We start from the raw sequence: 6,329 nt of genomic DNA on the forward strand, positions 1-6,329 counted from the left end.
CTGAGTCACAGTGACACAGAAGCTGGGATGGCTTGAAGGCCACACAGGAAGGCTGTGTCCACCTTCTTTGGGTGTGGCTCCTGCTTGTCAATCACAGCTGACCCATTTTTTAGCAACATCTCTATTTTTATCATGTTTATTACACTTCACTGCCCTTCATTGTCACCTCATTGTCAGCAAGGGTCATCAGAGGCTTCGTGTCACCCATGAAACAGACAGAGGCTGCACACTCAGCTCTCTAAGCTTGGCTAATCCATCATTTGACAGTTCCTATCAGGTCTCTCTCTTCTGGTGGTAGGGTGACCACCAGAGCTTGTCGGTCCTTCTGGCTCTTCGTCCTTCCAGAAATTGCCCGATTTGGTCACAGTTCCCTGCATCAACCCATCCCTGATTAAACAAAAAGAGGGGAGCATAGCTATACTTTATAGACAGGTATATAATCAATAGAAAAAACAGATCACCCTTTCAAATCCTCTGCGTGCATCTATCAAGGGAGAATAAGATCTAGAACTCTCTACTGCAGTATTGAAAGCATATGGAATAAAACCACTCCTGTCCCAAAGAATACAGGCTAAGATTCCCTCCCAGCTAACACAGCATAAGGACTGAGGATAAAAGAGAAGCCCCAAGACACATTGTATAAAGGCCCCTACACTTTTGCCCAGGCCTCCAGGCAGTAACTTGAAACTCATTATGACCCAAGGGAATGGCCACCAGGAAAGGACTGGCAAGGCATTGCTCCAGAGGAGAGCTGACACCACCAGTCTCCATCTGAGAGCAGGCTCCTCCCCCCTCACACCTTGCTCTGCAGCAGCATGGCAGGAACTGAGGGCCCAAGCTCTTCCACCCTGAGCCCTCTCTCATGCTGGAAGTGCTCCTTCCTGTCCTGTAAAACACAGACTCCTACCCCACACCCATCTGCACCTCTCTGGCAAACTAAAATGCACTTTCGTCTGTGGTCCTGTAGCTTTTTTTTTTCAGTACTGGGAGTTGAATTCAGGCTTCACGCTGGTTAGGCAGGCACTGTATCACCTGAGCCAGGCTGCCAGCTCTTTTTGTGTTGGTTATTTTTGAGATAGGATCTTGCTTTATGCTGGGGCCACCCTGGACTGCAGTCTTCCTATTTGGGCTTCCCTGCAAACTGGGATGACAGGAGCTCACCACCATGCCCAGCTATTGGTTGAGATGGGGGTCCTGATTTCTGCCTCCTGAGTAGGTAGGATTACAGGCATGAGCCCTTGCTCCTGGTCTCTCCAATGATTTTGTATGGTCAGATTTTGCTGGGTACCTAATACACAGAACTTAGATGAATAGACCGGACCTGGAATAATAATTAGAGCACTGCCTCAGTCATTGTAGGCTGCTGTAACAGAACACAGTAGGTTGGGTGGCTTAACAACAAACATTTATGTCTCACATTTCTGAAGCTGTGAGTGAGATGAGGGTGCCAGCATGGCTGGGTTGTTGTTTAGGGCCCTCTTCCTGATACACAGATGGCCTTCTTGTGTCCTTACATCCCAGAGAGAGCTCTGGTCCCTTCACCCCCTATAAGGAATGATTTCATCTACCTAATGACCTCCCAAAGAACAACTACCTCCAGTAACCATCACATCAAGGAATAGAATTTCGACATATAAATTTGAGGGTGACACAAACCACTGTAGCAAGTACTACCAACCAATGGCTTGATTTGTGCTAGGCCCTGTGTTCACAGGCACCATCTTGCTTAATCCTAACCGAACCCAAGGACCAGGTGCTAATATCTACTATAAGCTAGATATAAGTGTTAATTCACTTTCATGCTCACCCTAGCCCCATGCATCTATTCCCATTTTACCCATGAGAAAATTGAATCACAGAGGGTAAGCCTGACCTTCCAGAGCAAGAATCATGTAACTTGTGTCTATTATCAAAATTTGAAGATCATTTTACTTCTGAGGGATGCACTTACAGATTTCTGGCCATCCATTAATATGTGGTCTTTGAAAGGATGGCTTCCAGTGGGTGATCCAGCCTTAGGTTATACCTGTGCCTTTCCTAAGCTGCTCAACCCCACTACAGGAACAAGTAGATCTCAGTATTGCTGTGTTTCTCCCCGGCCCACTTGGGTAAAGGATATGGGGTAAATCCATGGAGTACTGGCAATAAGAGCACTCGACAGGAAGGAAGGAAGGAAGCCCAGTGTCAAGGGATGGAAGGAATAATGGGAAAGCCAAGGAGGAAGGAAGGGACAGGCAAGGCTCCTGCTCCAGCTCTGCACAGTAACCAGCTAAGGACCAGACACAGAGGTCACCAGATGCATTCGGTGTCAGGCAGGCTTCAGCAGGAATCAGGCAACACTGAGACAGACAGGGAGGATGGGGCAGGCCTCTGGCCTCCTACCACAAACAAATTCTGCTACTGGATAACACAGACTTTCCAACCCAGGGATCAGGACTTACTTGCATTTCAACTCGACAGCAAGTCCTTTCTCTTCCCCCTCCTGGGAGGGGTGAAGGGCATGCTGCGGAAAGGCATTTGTTTAGTCGTGGCTCATCTCCTAGAGGTACGTGCTTCCTCCTCCTCACCCAGAGCCAATCAGATTTTCCTTACTCCAGCTTTACTATATCTGCAGGTACCTAGCTGCAGGCCTGGCCAGGGATAAGCAAAAGATGAAATCAGAAAAAAAAAAAATGAAGCCAACTGCCTTTGGCAGCCCAAGACCTCAATCCCACCAGAACCAAGTTCCACCCATCACATTCATTCCTAGCTCAGGCTCAAAGAGAGCAGGGATTCCCTCCCTCATCAGCTTGCCGTAAGAATCACAGTGTCTCTGTGCTTCTGCTCTGCCTCTGGTCTGGAGGGGTGCTCTGAGGCTGTCTTTCCAGTCCCAGCCCCCACAGGTTGTCATGGTGCCTGCTGCTCAAACTCGCAATTGGTCAGAGCAGCAGATTGTCTCCATGGCAATAAAAAGGATCTGTGCAGAAAGGATGTTTGGCCTTGGAAATGAACTCATGGGAACACTCCTGGGAAATAAGCCTCCTCTGCAAGAGAATTGAGGGTCAGAAGAGAGTCTCCTGCTGGAGACAGCTGCCGTTCATTAACCATTCCACCGGCTCTGGAGGCCCAGCTTTCTAACAGGAAGTACCATCATCCCTTTAGCCAGAGGATGCCAACTCCAAATTCCTGACTGCACCAAGCAAAAACTTGCAAGTCAGGAAAGCATAGCTGAGATATAGACCACCTGCTGTTTTGGTTTGCCCACCCTGGTTCTCGTCCTCTCCCTCCTTCCCCAGTCTCTGCAGAGGTTAGCTTTTCTCCCACTGTGACACAACCCTGGACCTACTCTTCCCTGGAAAGGTGTGAGCTGATGTAGCTGAAGATGATACCCTCCCTTGCCCTAAAAAAAAAAATTGTGTGTTTCTAGGACCTTTGATAACAAAACAAACACATCTCTGCTGTTCCCCAGTCTCTAGAAGACATTCCTCTGTTCCAGTTATGTGTCTTTCTCTTCTGCCTTTCAAGTCACAAGTCTAGGTTTTGGCACAGCTCAAGCTCACAAGAGAAGGGATTTTTCTTTGAACCTTCCAGTCCTTTCTTAAACTGACACTTGTATACCTGGAATCAGGCTGAGCTAGGTTCAAAGAGCTTTCCTTTCCTACCTTTGCCTCCCAGACAGGAACCATTTCCCCACCCACATCAGGCACGAAGCAGCTCTTATCTTTCCCTATCAAATACTGTCATTCAAAGAAGAATGCGAAACCCACTCTACTTGAATGTGACTAATAACCAATTTGCTTGTATTCTCCCCCAAGGAAATCAGACATTAAATAAGATTCAAGCTGCAGTTCAAAGATCAATGCTGCAAGAGCAGAGTTTGCCTGTTACTCAGAGAGAAAAAAGTACAAGTGGTTCAGGTCTTCTTTTCCCCAAAGCATTTCTTGATACTGGCTGACTCCCTTGGATTCTAAAAGAAGCTTGTTTTCTTTTGGCTCTTATTTCTAAAGTCTAGCAACATGGTTTCTCATAAAATTCTGCTACACTAAAGCCAGATGTGTTCCCACCACAAGGGGACTTGATCTTCACTGCCCAGGGTCACTGCCTACTTCCCAGTGGCCCAACCCAAGTGCGGGTGGCTTGTTGCCCTTGCCAGCACACTGGAATAGGGCAGCCCACAGAGGGTGACAGCAGCCCCAGCCTGCCAACTCTTAGTGACCCTGGGTTTCTCCTGGGACTTCTCTCTAAAGACAAATCAAAAAGGTGTTTATCAGATACACCTGGGTTCACTTTGTCACTATTTACTGTATAACTGTTCTGCTCAAATTCCTCCAAAAGTAAAACCAAAAAAAGGACAATACTTTGTGAAATGACCTAAGCTCCAGATCTAGTCTACCGCCATACCACCCTGAACGCACCCGATATCATCTAAGTTCCAGATCTAAAATTTTCTGTCAAGTTTTTTTTTTTTCCCAATTAGAAAGTCAAATCCTGTGGAACTTGGAGACCATGAGGCAGAGAGAGCTGTAGCTCTGGAGTAGGCAGGGGACCCACTCCTCCACTTATTTTAGAAAGAACAATTTTCTTATGTGGTTTGCCACTGGCATTTCCAGGAAATTAGGGTCTAGGGAGGAGTTCCCATAAAGCAGGAAGAACAAGCTACACCTAAGTAACCCTTCAGAAGAGGAATTCACTTGTTCAGAATTTATTTCATTTATTCAACAAAACTTGAGGACTTTCTATTTGCCAAGCTCCCTACTAGAGCCTGGGGGCTCCAGGAAAAAGTAGAAAAGCACAACAATGATATTTATGCACTGTAGTAAGTAGGAGAAAAGTTCCTAAGAGCAAGTGACAGCTGTAGAAGAAAAGAAAAAGGAAAAGAAAAAGGCTGATAAGAGAGACAGTATCAGGATCTGAGGAGAGTTTGCCACAGAAAGGAATTTGTCCTCATCCTAAAGCTGAAAGCAAGCCACACCAAAGGATTTTTCTATTTGTTCTATACCCTTCAGTCATGCCCCTTGCTACGGTTTGAATGTGTCCCTTTCAAAATTCAGGTGTTGAAACTTAATGGCCAGTGTGATGGTCTTCAGAGGTGGGGTCAAAGGGCTGGGGCCATAGCTCAAGTGGTAGAGCACCTGCCTAGCCACTGAGAGGTCTCCAGTACTGACAGAAAGAAAAGTGGGGCCATGAGGGCTGCTCCTCTCATAAATGGTATTAGGACCTTTATAAAAGGCTGCAACCTACAACAGTAATATTCTGATCTGTAAAAGAAGAGAAAATCAAAAGCAACCAATATGCATCCTTGGAAATAAAATTCTGGCAGCTGCTTTCAAATCACCACGAGCAATCAAGCTTTTGCTTATTGAAAATTTGTTCACACACTATCCTGAGTCAATTTTATAATTTTGCTGACTGAGAAAATTCATAGCTTTGCAATGGAGTCCCAGGTACAATAAATACTGGGTGACTGGATGGATGGAAGGAAGGACCTATGATACTAATAATGATGAATGAGATGAGCAGCTAATGCATAAGTCTGCACATCTGCTGGTCCAGGCATAGACTGTCTTTGGTAATAGTGATTGCCTGGGGAGAGAGGAACTGGATTCCAGGGTTCAAGGGTAGAAGTGAGACTTACCTTTCACTTTTCATCCTTTTGAAGTACTTACATTTGTGGCCACGTTCATTGAAAATGTTTTCTTTAGTAAATGACGGTGCTGTCTGTATCCTCCAGCCAGACACCAGGAACACAATGGTAGTCAAATAAAATGGAGTTTTAGTATTGACTCATTGCACTGAGGGAGAACAGGCCCTGGAGAACTGTGGGAAGTCCCAGTGAGAGGACATTAGTAGGATGAACAGGATTTGACTTGTGTTGGAAGACTTTGCAGAGAAGACGAGGAAGCCTGACTGTGCTCTAGATTGGACTTCTAAGTCTCTAATTAGCATCTTCATAATAAATTCTCTTAATTTCACCTAGGAGAGAAGAAAAGAGCAAAGTCAAAGATGTTACAAGTACAGTAGCAGCATTCATTCTTCTTAGACAGGAGAGGGGATCAGTGTGTGGTCATTTTTCTAGTATAGACAATAATTTTTTTTGTCTGTGTTCAAATGTGATTTACAGAGTGATCTTGCTTTGGTCTTGATCCATCAAGATAACAAAGTGACCTTGTCTGATGTTGGTATTTCCTCAAATTGTTTGCATTCAACAGAACCCTCATCTAGCTGTGAGGCTAAGTCAGCTCTTAACAACATCACAACCTGACTTCCAGGGATTGCTTTTTTCTTTTTCAGTGCTTTTCAGACTAAAGCTTACAGACATTAACTCAATTCATTACTCCTACTGTACTGCC

The 6,329-nt window shown here is 45.4% G+C and overlaps 1 long non-coding RNA gene across 2 annotated transcripts in view; it reads right to left on the bottom strand.

Moving 5' to 3' along the window:
- Positions 1-5,948, bottom strand: part of LOC141421616 (uncharacterized) — an 88,349-nt gene extending 82,401 nt beyond the window's left edge. For both annotated transcript variants that reach the window (XR_012446214.1, XR_012446215.1), the window contains exon 1: positions 2,442-5,948. This is a non-coding gene — a long non-coding RNA (uncharacterized lncRNA). The remainder of the gene's footprint in view (positions 1-2,441) is intronic.
- Positions 5,949-6,329: the final 381 nt, after the last annotated feature.

Source organism: Castor canadensis, chromosome 3, assembly GCF_047511655.1.
Source record: "Castor canadensis chromosome 3, mCasCan1.hap1v2, whole genome shotgun sequence".
Classification (NCBI taxonomy): domain Eukaryota; kingdom Metazoa; phylum Chordata; class Mammalia; order Rodentia; family Castoridae; genus Castor; species Castor canadensis.